The sequence below is a fragment of the Pongo abelii genome, chromosome 1 (assembly GCF_028885655.2).
Source record: "Pongo abelii isolate AG06213 chromosome 1, NHGRI_mPonAbe1-v2.0_pri, whole genome shotgun sequence".
NCBI classification, from domain to species: Eukaryota; Metazoa; Chordata; class Mammalia; order Primates; family Hominidae; genus Pongo; species Pongo abelii.
Window position 1 is genome coordinate 163,163,298 of NC_071985.2, and position 13,732 is coordinate 163,177,029.

The following is a 13,732-nucleotide window of genomic DNA, read 5'->3' on the forward strand; positions in this document are numbered from 1 at the left end:
CAATAAAGGCATCAACAACACCACAATGGGATAGTCTCTGATAAATAATTTTGGGAAAGTTGGATATGCTGAAGTATGAAATTGGACCATTATTCCACCCCATATGCAAAAATCAACTCAAAATGGGTTGAAGACTTAAGTAATGTACGTCCCAAAACTGTAAAACTTCTAGAAGAAAATACAGAAAAAAGTTTCTTGGCGTTGTTCTTGGCAAAGACTCTTTGGATATAACCCAAAAGCAGAGACAAAAGAAGTAAAAATAGGCAAGTGGGATTACAGCAAACTAAATCTTCTGCAAGTCAAAGGAAACAATCAACAGAGTGAAGAGACAACATATGAAATGGGAGAAAGTATTTGCAAACTACATGTCTGATAAGGGATCAATATCTAAAATATATGAGGAATTAAAAAGACTCAATAATAGTAAAGCAACCTGGTTAAAAAACAGAAAAGAAACTTAAGAGTCATTTCTTAAAAAAAGACATACAAATAACCCACGGGTATAAGAAAAAATGCTCAACATCAGTAATAATCAGGAAAATGCAAATCAAAACCACAATGAGAAATCACCTCACACTTGTTATAACGAACATTATCAAGAAAAAAAAACCAAAATAATAAGTGTTGGCAAGGATGCGGGGGAAATTGGAACTCTTATGTACTGTTGGTGGGAACGTAAAATGGTGCTGTCATTATGGAAAATAATATGAAGTTTCCTCAAAAAATTAAAAATAAAACTACTATATGATCCAGCAATCATGCTTTTGGATACTTATCCAAAAGAACTGAAATAGGGACTTCAAAAAAGTTTGTCCTTATGTATTCATTGCAGCATTATTAACAATAGCTGGGATGTATAAGTGACCCAAATGTGCACTGATGGATGAATAAATAAATGTCCTACATGTCCACTGATGAATGAGTAGATCAAATGATGAGTAGCATATATATGTAATGAAATATGATTTGGCCTCAAGAAAGAAGAAATTCCTATCACGTAGAAACAGGGATGAACCTTGGAGATATTTTGGTAAGTGAAATAAGCCAGTCACAGAAAGGTAAATACTGCATGATTCTGCTGAAACGACATATCTGAAAAAGTCAAACCCATAGAAGCAGAAAGCAGAATGGTGGTTCCAGGGGCTGGGGAGAGGAAAACGGGGAGTTGCAGTTCAATGGGCAAAAGTTTCAGTTATAGAAGATAGAAAAGTTCTAGAGATCTGCTGCACAACATTATGCTTATTAGTTCACAATAATGAAATGGCTATTGAAAAATTTGAGAAGAGGGTAAATCTCATGTTGTGTGTGTGTGTGTGTCTGTGTGTGTGTGTGTGTGTTTACCATGATAAAAAATAAGAAATGAAAAAAAAACTTTCATTTTTTATTTTTTCCTACTTGGAATTAGAAATTTCATTTTTTACGTTGCTTAGGTCTCAAATCTTGAAGTTACACTTAACTACTCTCCCTCTTATTCCTGATATCTGATCTGTCAACAAATCCTGTTGCTTCTACCTAGAGGCAGGTTTACCTTGAAGTTATTGAAGCTTAAGCTTTGAAGCCCTATTTGCATGAATTCCTTTCTAGATCCTGGGAGGCAGCCTGGAAAAGTGTTCACTTGGCCATATGTTTTTGGAATATTTGCAAAAGTAAGATTGTTTTGCTTTTTAAGATTTAAAACATTGAAATATAACTCATATATCATAAAATTCATCCTTTTAGAGTAGAAAATTAAGTGGTTTTTAGTATATTCACAGAGTTGTCAACCATCACCACTATCTAATTCCAGTATATTTTCATCATTTCCCAAAAAACCCATACCCATTCTTTCCATTCTCCTCTCCCTCTGGACCATGGAAAGCACCAATCTACTGTTTGTCATTGTGAATTTGTCTATTTTGGACATTTCATATAAGTAAAATCATATAACACATGGCCTTTTGTTTCTGGCTTATTTTAGTTGGCATAATGTTTTCAAGGTTTAACCACGTTGTAGCACATATGGGAACTTTAATCATTATTTTTTGTTGCTGAATACTATTCCATTGTATGGATATACCACATCATGCACATCCATTCAACAGGTGATGGACATTTCTATTGTTTCCACTTCTTGCCTATTATCAATAATGTTGGTTTGCATATTCATGTATGCGTTTTGTGTGAACATAGCATTTTCAATTTTCTTGGGTATTGTAGTAGACTAGGGCTGTCCAATCTTCCGGCTTGCCTGGGCCACATTGGAAGAAAAACAATTGTCTTGGGCCACATATAAAAATATACTAACAGCAATGACAGCTGATAAGCTAAAAAAAATTGCAAAAAAATCTCATAATGCTTTAAGATAGTTTACAAATTTGTGTTGGTCTGCATTCAAAGCCGTCCTGGGCCACATGGTGGCTCACAGGCCAAGGGCTGGACAAACTTGTAGTAGACTGAATAATGACACCCCAAAGATGTTCACATCCTAATTCCAAGAACCTATAAATATGTTACCTTACATAGTAAAAGAAATTACAGATGTGATTAATTTAGGGCTCTTGAGATGGAGAGATTATCCTGGATTATCTGAGGGGGCCCAGTGTAATTACAAATGTCCTTATAAGAGAGAGGCAAGGGGGTCAGAGACGGTGGAGAAAATGTGATGATAGAGGCAGAGATCAAGGCGATGTGAGGAAGGGGCCACGTAAGGAATGCAAGTGGCCTCTAGAAGCTGGGAAAAGAGAAGAAATGGATTCTCCTCTAGTGCCTTTAGAAGGAGTGCAGCCCTGATGAGACCCGGATTTTAGGACTTCTGACCTCCAGAACTGTAAGATAATAATTTTGTATTGCCTTTATACACTGAATTTGTGGTAATTTGTTACCATTCAGAAATAGAAAAGTAACACAGGTATATATGTAGGCCTGGAATTCTGGATAAAAGTAAGATATTTTAACTAGAATTTCTATTTTGCTTCCCCTCTGTTGCAATTTCTCTCATGTCCTATGATGATTGAATGGCCCCAGGCATTTTGCAGAGCTTGCTAAAAGGAAGTTGTATGGGGATACCCTTCATACACGTTTTGTGGAATATGCTTATATGATTTGCAATAATTTCTGTGTGTACTTAACTTGTGCTAGCTAGCCATTTTATTTAGAAATGGCTTCTGGAAATCCTCCTACTGCCCACTGTGCCCACTCACCTGATCATCAGAACATGAAGGTGCAGGGCCAGAGCATGTATTGAGACATAAACCTGTTCTTTGGTTCCTGGCACCATAAGTACATAGGTGGTGGAGGAAAAAGAAGGTTTAGAATACATGGAGGCAAATGTTTTCCCAAATTTGACAACAATCCTAAAATTCTGCAAGGCATATCAATGAAAATTGTAAGCATTTCCAAACTATCAATATTAAAAATCATGTTAGAGGAAAGACTGGATTGTTTTTCTATAATCTCCAAAGAAAATACTACACGATGTTTGTCACATGGAAAGGCTGTCAAAGAGCATGAAACCAAAATGTAAGGGGGGAGGAAGCATTATAGATGTGTGCTATTATGTTATTTTCCTGGATTTTATGATGTTTGTGGCATTTTGTCAGCTTTCAAAATTATATTTTATGATTTTTATTTGTAATTTAAAATTTGTAGTTTCTTTTTTTTATTCTGAATAACATTCCCTTTTGTATCTAATTATGTATTTCTAATTTTGTATTAATTTTTGATAGGTGTTCCCAATTTACAAAATTCAGATCCTACCATATCTTCTTCTAGCTATACTTTAAAAATTCACCCAGAAATTGGTTTCTTACCACCTCCATTGCTACTACCCTAATCCAGCATGCTAATATTTCCTGCCTAGATTACTGCAATAACTTCCTAACTGGTTTCCCTGACTCTACCTTGACACTGCCTGACCCGTCTATTCTCAACATAGTAAAGTGGTCCTGATAATGTAATTAATTAATATGACCTAATGTAATATAAAGTAACATAATTTGATGTGAGTTAGATCGAGGTTCTACTTGCTCAAACCCTTCCAAAGAGCTTCCCATTTTACTCAGAATAAAATCCTAAATCCTTAAAATGTCTTACAGGGTTCTCTCCCACTCCACAAATTAACTTATCTCCCTCTACTGCGTCCTTCTGGGCTTCTTGCTGTCCACAGGTCAGGCTTGGTCTCATATCAGGTGTTGGTACTTGCTGTTCCCTCTGCATAGAACAATCTTGCAGCCAGACATTTGCATGGCTCACTCCCTGACCTCCTTTCGGTTTTTACAAAAATGCTACCTTCTGAGAATGAAGCTTACCCAGCCAGACTAACCAATGACATCTCCCCACCCCATGTCATCTTTTCCTTTCTTTATATTTCTCCTCAGTGTTTTTACTTTTAGTTTTGGTTTGTTGTGAAACCTGAAATCAAATAATGTTTGTTTTCTATTAATTTGATTTTAGGCAATACATCCAGATATTTCCATTTCAGCATATAAATGAAGATTTTAGTTTGAATTACTTTAAATATAATTTTTCTTGGTTTTTTGGGGTGATTTACAACTCCTATTCACAACTCAAGTATGTTTTCGAGTTGTGAATAGGAGTCGTATATAGGGTTTACTCCTTGGTTGCAGAATACTTTTATTTTCTTTGTAAAGTCTGATTTTTTTTATTTTTGCAGGGGGAGATTCTTTGTAAAGTCTTGATTACACATTTGAACTCCTATTTAATATGCTTTACGCTGGTTCCATCAGGGAGCTTTTAATTAATTTACATATTATTCCCCCTTCAATTTCTCTGGTAGAAACCGTTGACAGAATCACCAGGGTATTTGACTGCATGGAGATACATGCCGTTCTCAGAAAAATCCATTTATGGAAACGCAAACCGAGCTAATTAATTTCATTCATAGTGCCCAGTCATGATATTTTGTTAATGAGAAATGGCAATGAGAGAAAGCTGCTTCCTTGGAAAACAGAAGCAAAGATGATTTATTTTACTGCCAGCAAAGGGAAAATTCAAGAGCAAGAAAATGAGTTTCTTTACTTCTATGTATGATAGTGGAGTCTGCTTATTAAAACCATAGGTCAAGAGATGTTGCATTGATAAAAGTGGAGACCCCAATTTGATCCTCCTCTGAAAGAAGTATCTCTGTAATTAGTTTCAGCCAGAAAGTTCATTTTAATTGAATGATTCTTCAAGAATTCCTTTCAAATTTCAGAGTTAGTGGGACTGCAGATTTATTTATTTATGTACATATGCATATTTGCATATGCGTATGTATTTATTGGTCACAATTTCAAATTTTGTACTTTAAAGTTTCATCAAGAAACTCATTTGGAAGTATGTCTCAAAGTAAATTGGGATTGATGCTTCAAAAGACAGCTAACTATGGAATGATTGCTTTTCAGACAAATGAAAGTATTTTCTCTACCTCTACTATTGTTTAGAGTTAAAAATTTGTATTTATATAGGTGTGATTCTGATGATGAGAACTGACCGATCTGTTTGCTTTTAAAATCAAATGATTTGTTCTACAAACGTCAAGTACCAGTTGGGAGCTGGGTACTCTGCTAGGTGCAAGGAAAACTTTCTGGAGAAAATGATGTCAAAATTGAGTCACAAAAATCAACACTTCCCTTGTCTATTGTTTTCAGGACACAGTACCGACTTGCTGGTTATTAAACAGTGGCTTTTTCAGCTGTGAGCTAACTCTTCTAATTTCTACTTTGTAATTCTGGGGTTAGCCACACTGCCATTTTGACAAGTGGCTCCATGTTAGGTTCTAACAATTGAGTGTCCTGGGGAGAGGCTGGAGGAGGAAGAGGGACTTGTTCTTTTTATTTATGTTCGGCTTCTCTTTGTACTTCCTCAGCAACACTTCACTGTGGTGACACTAGAATTCAGTAACAGCAAGTGTTTCCAGTGTGTAGTTTTTCCACATAACTAGAATCAGCCTCTTCATGTCAGAGACACCAGCAGTAGCCTGTGGGTGCCCCTCCTTAGAAGTCAAAGACCCACTTCACCTTCTCATACTTCCTTTTTCAGTGTCCCCCCCTTGGCTCCTTCAGTTCTCTCATACACGATAAACCATCTTTCTATTAAACTTTCTTTGTTAAATAGTCAGTATAGTTTTCACCTGCTGACTGGACTCTCATTGATACAGAAATTGACATACCCCCAATAACTTCAAAAATAAGTTTCATTTTCAAGTTTCTTTTGATGTATTAATAACTTCTGGGAATGTCTGTGATATATATATATATAATCTACAGCCTTAGTGGCTTTACAAATGTAGAAAAATGGAGGAGTAAATTAGCATGTTTCAAGTGTTTTCCTTAAAATTGGGTGGCCAGTTATGTGATGACAAATTGTACTTCATTATTTTGCTCTTTTTAAAAAGTGAGTACAACTTGAAGAATAAATTATACAATTTGATTACTAGGTGTGGCAAACCTATGCTGTAATTGCTTATAAGGAAATTACTGGCTATGTAAATATAGTGCTTGCCTCAGGTATACATGCATTTTAGGTAATTAAAAATGAGCACACCTTCGGTGAACCAGGGAGGTGAGACTATTGGCTACCATGCTTTTAGTAAAATGAGTTTAACTTAATTCTAGTCAATTTTAGTTATAATGAAAACATTAGCATAAGTACTCAACTGTCTCAAATTTCTATGAAAACACATTCATATCATTTATTTAGCCCAAAGCATCTATTTCTTGTCAAATGTATCGCTCAGAATATCTCTATTCTAGGAATTTTTGTTCAATTCATTTCCTTGAAATTTTTGTTTGACTCTATGAAATAAAGTGAGTAAAGCCAACAGAAACAAATTCCATTTGAATATTGAGATGAACAATTCTCACTTATTATAATCTGTAGCCTTACTAAGCATTTAAAATGGTGATTTGTAGAGTGCAGAATTTTTTTTTAAAGCTTTTCTATAAAGAAGTTTTATAGAGTACAAGTCTTCTAATATAGTTCGTGGATGGCTGAATTTATGAAATGTTTTTATAAAGACTGCCTGATTTACTGTTTCAAATGTTAGTTAAAATGACACTACTTATTTCCTGCTGAATTTTTGAACTTTTAAATTCAATCTAACTTTACACTGTGTTTACAAAATTAAACATTGTTTTCTTTTTCACATAGAATAACTTTTCTTGCTCTTTAAATATTTTTGCTGCTATCATTTTGATGTTTTGTTTTTAAAATCATATTTTGTTCTTTAATCCAGAAATTGAGTAGCCTATAATTTAGAAATATCTTTGTGAGTAATGAGTACATTAAGTAGTTAAAAAAAGTTGAAAACACTCTCAAAATGACCTCATCATCAAGTCTCCAAGTTCTGGGGAAATTAATACTGTATAATTTTATGTAAAAAGGTAAGAAAGCCTCTCTTTAAGGATATGAAAGAAATATTTTAAAATTCCTCTTCTCTGATTGATTGCTTTTTCAGGAAAAAAATATATAAAATAATTAATAAAATTAGCTAGTGATTCCTAAGCACTTATGATTTTATATTCATATTTCTATTTAATCCAAATTCCAGCAGGAGAGACAGAGCAAATAGGTAAAAGGAAACATTTAAAGAGACAGGGCTGATAATTTTCCAAAACTGATGAGTAATATGAACCTACAGATAAAGTATGCAAGAATAATGTATACAAATCTCACTAATGAGTACAGATTTTTACAAATTCCAAGCAGGAATGAACCAAATAGTTTATATAGAAGATCATGATCATGATTAGATCATGATCACGTACGTATTTCAGAAATGCAAAGTGGTTTTACATTAGAAATTTTGTATTAACAGAATAAAAGAGAAAAAATGGAATATCAATAAATGCAGACAAAACATCCCATAGAGTTTAGTACTTGTTCATGCTAAATTCTCTTAGTAATCTAGAAGCAGGAAGGGATGTTATGAACCTGATAAAGAATATCTATACAAAGCTAATGGTAAAGCAATTATTAATGACAAAACATTATAGGTGTTCCCATTAAAATCAGGAATCACACAATGATAGTTGCTTCACTTCAACATAGTACTAGTCACACATAAAGCAAGAGAAAGAAATAGTGTTTAAAAATTGAGGTGCAAGAAAACAAACTGATTATTCACAGGGTATTTGATTAGTTACATAGAAATCCCTAAATAATTTATAAACAAATTATTCGTTTTATTAAGAGGGTTTAGCAGATAGCTAGATATAAGTAAAAAAACCTGCAAAACTTTTCATGATAGCCAAGACACAGAATCAATCTAGATGCCTATCAATGGTGGACTGGAAAAAGAAAACGTGGTACATATTCACCATGGTATACTATGCAGTGTTAAAAAAGAATTAAATCATTTCCTTTGCAACAACATGGATGCAGCTGGAGACCATTAACTTAAGCAAATTAATGCAGGAACAGAAAACCAAATACCACATGTTCTCACTTATAAGTGGGAGCTAAACATTGAGCAACAAGGACACAAAGAGGGAAATAATAGATACTGGGGTCCTACCTGAAGGTGGAGGATAGGAGGAGGGTGAAGATTGACTATACAGAAGAGAACTCAAGAGTAACGTATTTCAGGAATCAGGAAATTTGGGTTCAGATTCTGCCACTATAAAGCATATGACCTCAAAAAAAAAAAAAAAAAAAAAAAAAAAAGAAAAACTACCTGTCAGGTACTACGCTCACTACCTGGGTGATGAAATCGTTTGTACACCAAACCCCAGTGACATGCAATTTATCCATGTAACAAACCTGCACATGCACCACCTGACCTTAAATAAATTTGGAAGAAAAAATAAAAACCTGCAACAAGCAATTGGAAACTATAATTTTTAAAGAAGTACATTTATAACTACAATTTAAAAATAATGTACTTAGGAATAAATTAATTAAAAATGTGTGAAATCTTTTTCTGAAGAAAATTATAAAACTTAGATATTAAAATAGAAAATAAATGAAGATGTATGTCATGTTGATGCCTAAAAAGAACTGATATGATAGAAATGTCAACTCTTTATTATCATTCCAATAAAAAATTGAGTTATAGGGTCAATGCCATTGTAATCAAGTCCTAACATTTTTTCTTTTTGAGAAACTTGATCAACTAATTCTAAATGTATACAAAAAGTAAATGTCCAGATGCCTAAGTTTGAGACACTTGCCCTATCCACTGTCAAAATTTATTGTTTGTGCTAATTACAATCATGTAGTTTTTGTACCTAGAAAATGAGGAAAGTAACTCATGAATGTACAGAAATCATATTTTGTTAAGAGGTGATACTCATATCCATGTGGAAAGGAAATGCTACTTAATAAATGGTGCTTGGAAAGCTGAGTCTCTGGAAAAAAATACACAGTACACAGTATAAATAATTAAGCCCCCCATATAAACGAATTTGATTATGAAAAATTAAACCTTCAAACGTTTAGAAGAAAACATATGAAAAACATGTTTTGGCTTTGAGGAGGGAAGGACTTCTTAAGCAAAACAGAAAATGTGCTACCCACAAAAAAGTATACATTTTCTTATTTTACAATTAAGACCTTCTATCCATCAAAATATAACAGGTAGAAAATAAAAAGACTCTCCAGAGACTGAAAAGAAATAACTGTAGTACCTACAGACAACAAAGGATTAGTATGTGAAATATATTAAAGATCTTCATAAATCAAAAAGAAAATGACTACCAATAGAAAAATGAGCAAAAATACATAAACCGGCATTTCACAAAAGAGGAAACACAAATTGCCATAAACATATGAAAAAATCATCAATCTCATTAGAAATCAGGGATAGACAACTTAATTTAGTGTTTATTTTGTATCCATTATTTGGCAGTCTTTCTAGTTTAGCAACAAAGAAAGGTTATATATTACAATGCCTGTAAAGAATCTAGATTTCGAATTTGATAACCATGCTTTAAAATAAAATAGAATGCATATTATAATTCTAATTTGGTAGGCAGAAATATCTGTGCAGACACATATAACCAGTATGTATTATGCCATACTTATAGTAAAATTTTAAATCTATTCAAGCACTCCCTGCTTGAATAGCACAGGACAAGGAAATCAGGTCCTTCTTGAAATAGTCCTCCCCAGTTATTCTTTTTAGGAGTCCTTTGTAGGGGTTTGGTGGGGGCAAAGACAAGGGAATTTCACATAAGGGGAGATGCTGCTCCAATAACCATTGTACTCCCTGCCTTCCTTCCCTGCTACCCATTGCCACTCTGGGTCAGTGGGTCCCTACCCATGCTGCTTTCTTTGAATTCCTGAACTCTAAACCACATATAGACTACTTCTCACTTAGTTTGTTAGTCTCCTCTGGGCTGGGCTCTTCTTTCTTTCTGGCTTACAAAAAAGCACGTTTTGCTTCTTATAATTGACTCTTCTGATGAAGGCTCTCATGGCAGAGTTGCTGGGGCCTTAAGTGACACTCTCCTTTACAGAACAGCCCTCTTCTTTCCAGCACAGGGAGGGGAGGAGGGAGGCAGTGAAGGAGGCTTGCAGCTGGAAGCTCGGTCTAGATTAGGGGGAGGGTTGGCCATGGTCAGCAAAGAGGATGATCCTAAGGGTTGTTATCTGGTTCCATACATCAGACTAACAGTGTTCCATCTCTGACCTGACCCCAAATAATACTTCTTTGACTTCATTAAAGAAAATGAGAGTAAAGGGAAGAATATACCAAAAAATATTAATAATGGTTATATATAGGATGAGATCATGAATGATCCTTACTCTCATTTTTTCACTTTTTAACTTTCTATTTTTTTAAAAATGAACATTTATTCATCTTATGTTGAGCAAAGCAATTCATGAAAGAAACAGCAAAAAAACCCCCCAAAATATCTATTATGTTCTCAGAACTTTGTCCAATATATTCTGGGGATAATTGCTATTAAAAATATAAAATAATTCCCTTTGTTTAGATTTTTCATTATTACAAATGCTTCTATAAGTAGATATTTCTACTCTGAATCTTATTTGGGACACTTACATTGCTTCTCAAGCAAGCCAACTTCTGTTCTCATTAGGGCTTCATATTTTATTTTTAAAATTATAGTCAGCAACTCTCCACATTGTCTCTTTACCATGTCATCAAAAATAAATCATCTAATGATAATCTCCTACGGTGTCAATATCTAGCTACAGAATAGAATTTGATCTCCTCTCCTCCACATGACATTGTTTCTAGAGGTCTCTTATCAGAGCAAAATCTCTTATTTTCTCATTCAAAGTTGTTACCGTTACAACAACAGCCAGTTCCATGCATATGACTAGTAATAGTCAAGCTATGATTAAAAGTGAGTAACATCAGAAATGTAAAGTTCCACAGTTATACTCTTCAAATACTTAAGCACTACCAAATAAAACCTCCTAGAACAAATGCAAAAGTAAGAAAATAGAAAGAGACTTCTTTTGTGCCTGGCATGAAATACTGGCATAACACAAAATAAAAGTTATTTCTGCTCGTAGGATTTCTTAGATACCATAAATCATACATTAGTAAAATAATTTAAAATTTACTTTTAGTACATCTAGTTTTGAAAAATAAACCCACTCTTTTCATCATTGTTGACCCAAATCTTTACAGTAAAATACTGATTCACACATATTCATATGAAACACTTGCAGAATAATATACCTGACAGAATTGAAATTCATTTAACATACTGAATGTCTGTTGTAGATTATCTTGCATGAAATTCTCTCAAAAAGCCTATAAGATAGAGGAGATTGATGCCCTTACTGTACTGATAAGGAAGTTGAAGTTAGAGAGTGAGCTATAGACCCAAAGGTACCCTCCATGTTTTTCAATTATTAGGCTGACCTACATGTCTTAATAAAAATGTGGGTAGATCTTAGGTCTTTAACAACTTATTTTTAAAACAATAAGTATAAAACTACTAGTTTTGCCACTATCTGTTATTTACCACCCTCACCAATCTCTCTACCTACATTAATAAATATCTCCTTTAAAAATTCCTGAGGTGCATTAAGCTATGTATTTACGAGGTACTCTTGCCTTAATATCTGTGTTGAGGCCACCCTGCAAACTGCTTTGTAACAACACTAGGTATATCCAAAGCAGAGTCAACTTGACAGTGTAATATGACAGGCAAAGAAGTCTCTGGAGTTCAGCTTTACTTGGTGTCTCTCAGTTTGTATGTTATGTGGACTCTAAGAGCCAGCAGACAGGCCATGGGGCCACTACTGAGGTCATGGCTGGTGAGGGCCCTTCACAACACAAACTGGGGATGGACTGCTCATCCTGTGCTGGAGGCAGGACAGGGCACAGTCTCATTCATTTACAGCCAGTGAGAGCTGAGTATAGCAATGCCCAAAGAGGAAGATGGCCAATGCTCCTAGAGAGTTTTATCTGAGCCCAAAGACCCGACTGCGGATTCAGAACTGACAATTTAACACAGGAGGCAGCATCAGCTGCAGACAGCAGCCCAGAGACCAGCATGTGCTGCCAATCTACTTCAGAAAACTAGCTTGAGGCCAGACAGTCCTTATTGCCCAGGTCACAAAGAAATTTAGCCTCCTCTGCACATACCCAAATTCCATCTTAGGGAGGAAAGCAGGGGATGGAGAGAGGAACATGAGAGACTAGGAATTTTTATGCAAGAAAGATGAAAACAACCTAAAGGGACTATCTAACTTCTTAAATCAGATTAAACTTAATCACAGAAGAATAAAACTCAGTTTTTATCCTTAATAAACAACTGATGGAGGCTGGGGTAATGATCAGATTAGCTACGGTTGAAGTAAAACAAATTAATTTTCTTTGTGTATTCAAAATACAGTGTGAGTTAAACCCTTTCACCCTTGCACACTGGCATTTATTAGAATAAATTTTGCCAGGTCCTGTACATACATTTTCTCATTTAATTCTCACACAAGCCATGTGTGAGGGAGAACATTATAATCCGCATTTTATACATGAGGAAAATAAGGTGAAAAGAGGTTATGCAACTTGCGCAAAGTCACATAGCTAGTAACAGACCTGGGACAGGGAATGGATTGCTTACTTAAATGTTTTAATTTTAAAATAGTTAAAATACACTTTAGATGAACTGAATTTTTTGAAATTTGAGATATTCAAGTGGAAGACTTCAGGATAGAGAAAGCTGGGTCGTCTTGTAAAGAAGTATATGCTTTCTGATTTGCATTTGAGATTTTGGTCTTCAGGCAAATTTTAAACAAAATGGATGCTTAAAAGGAGCAGGCAGAATTCTGCCAGTCTTGCCCGCAGTGAAGTAGTAATATGGGTTCACTAGAAAGACGCTTTCAATATAGTAAGAACCAGAATGCCATTGGTGACTTACTTCTCTCATGCAATGGCACCAAGAAGCCTCCAAAGCAGGTTTTCAAGGTACGGTCTTTGCATTTAATCAAGTCTGGGTTTAATCCCTGTTCAGTCACTTAATAGCTATGTATGACAGTGACCATTTTAAGTTCATTTCCATTAGGTTAAAATGGCAACATGTCCAATCAGGATTAAAAGAGATAACATATGTAACATACTAAGCATGGTACCTGTCACATAGTTGGTCCTCAAAACTATCAATTTGTATCTGGCTCGATTCCATCTTTTTTTCCAAAAAGTGAAAGCTAATATTAACTTCCAGGTTTTTACTTTTACATTTAGCAAATGCAAATGTGCAATCGAGTTAATACCTTGGTTTACAAAGACAGAGCAAAAGAAAGAATCTCTTGAAGGGTATTTATCAAGTTTAGA

The 13,732-nt window shown here is 34.6% G+C and overlaps 1 protein-coding gene across 13 annotated transcripts in view; it reads right to left on the minus strand.

Annotated features, from left to right (window-relative positions):
• LRRC7 (leucine rich repeat containing 7) overlaps nucleotides 1-13,732 on the minus strand; it is a 1,078,250-nt gene that overhangs the window by 176,385 nt on the left and 888,133 nt on the right. The gene's annotated exons all lie outside the window — the stretch shown is intronic.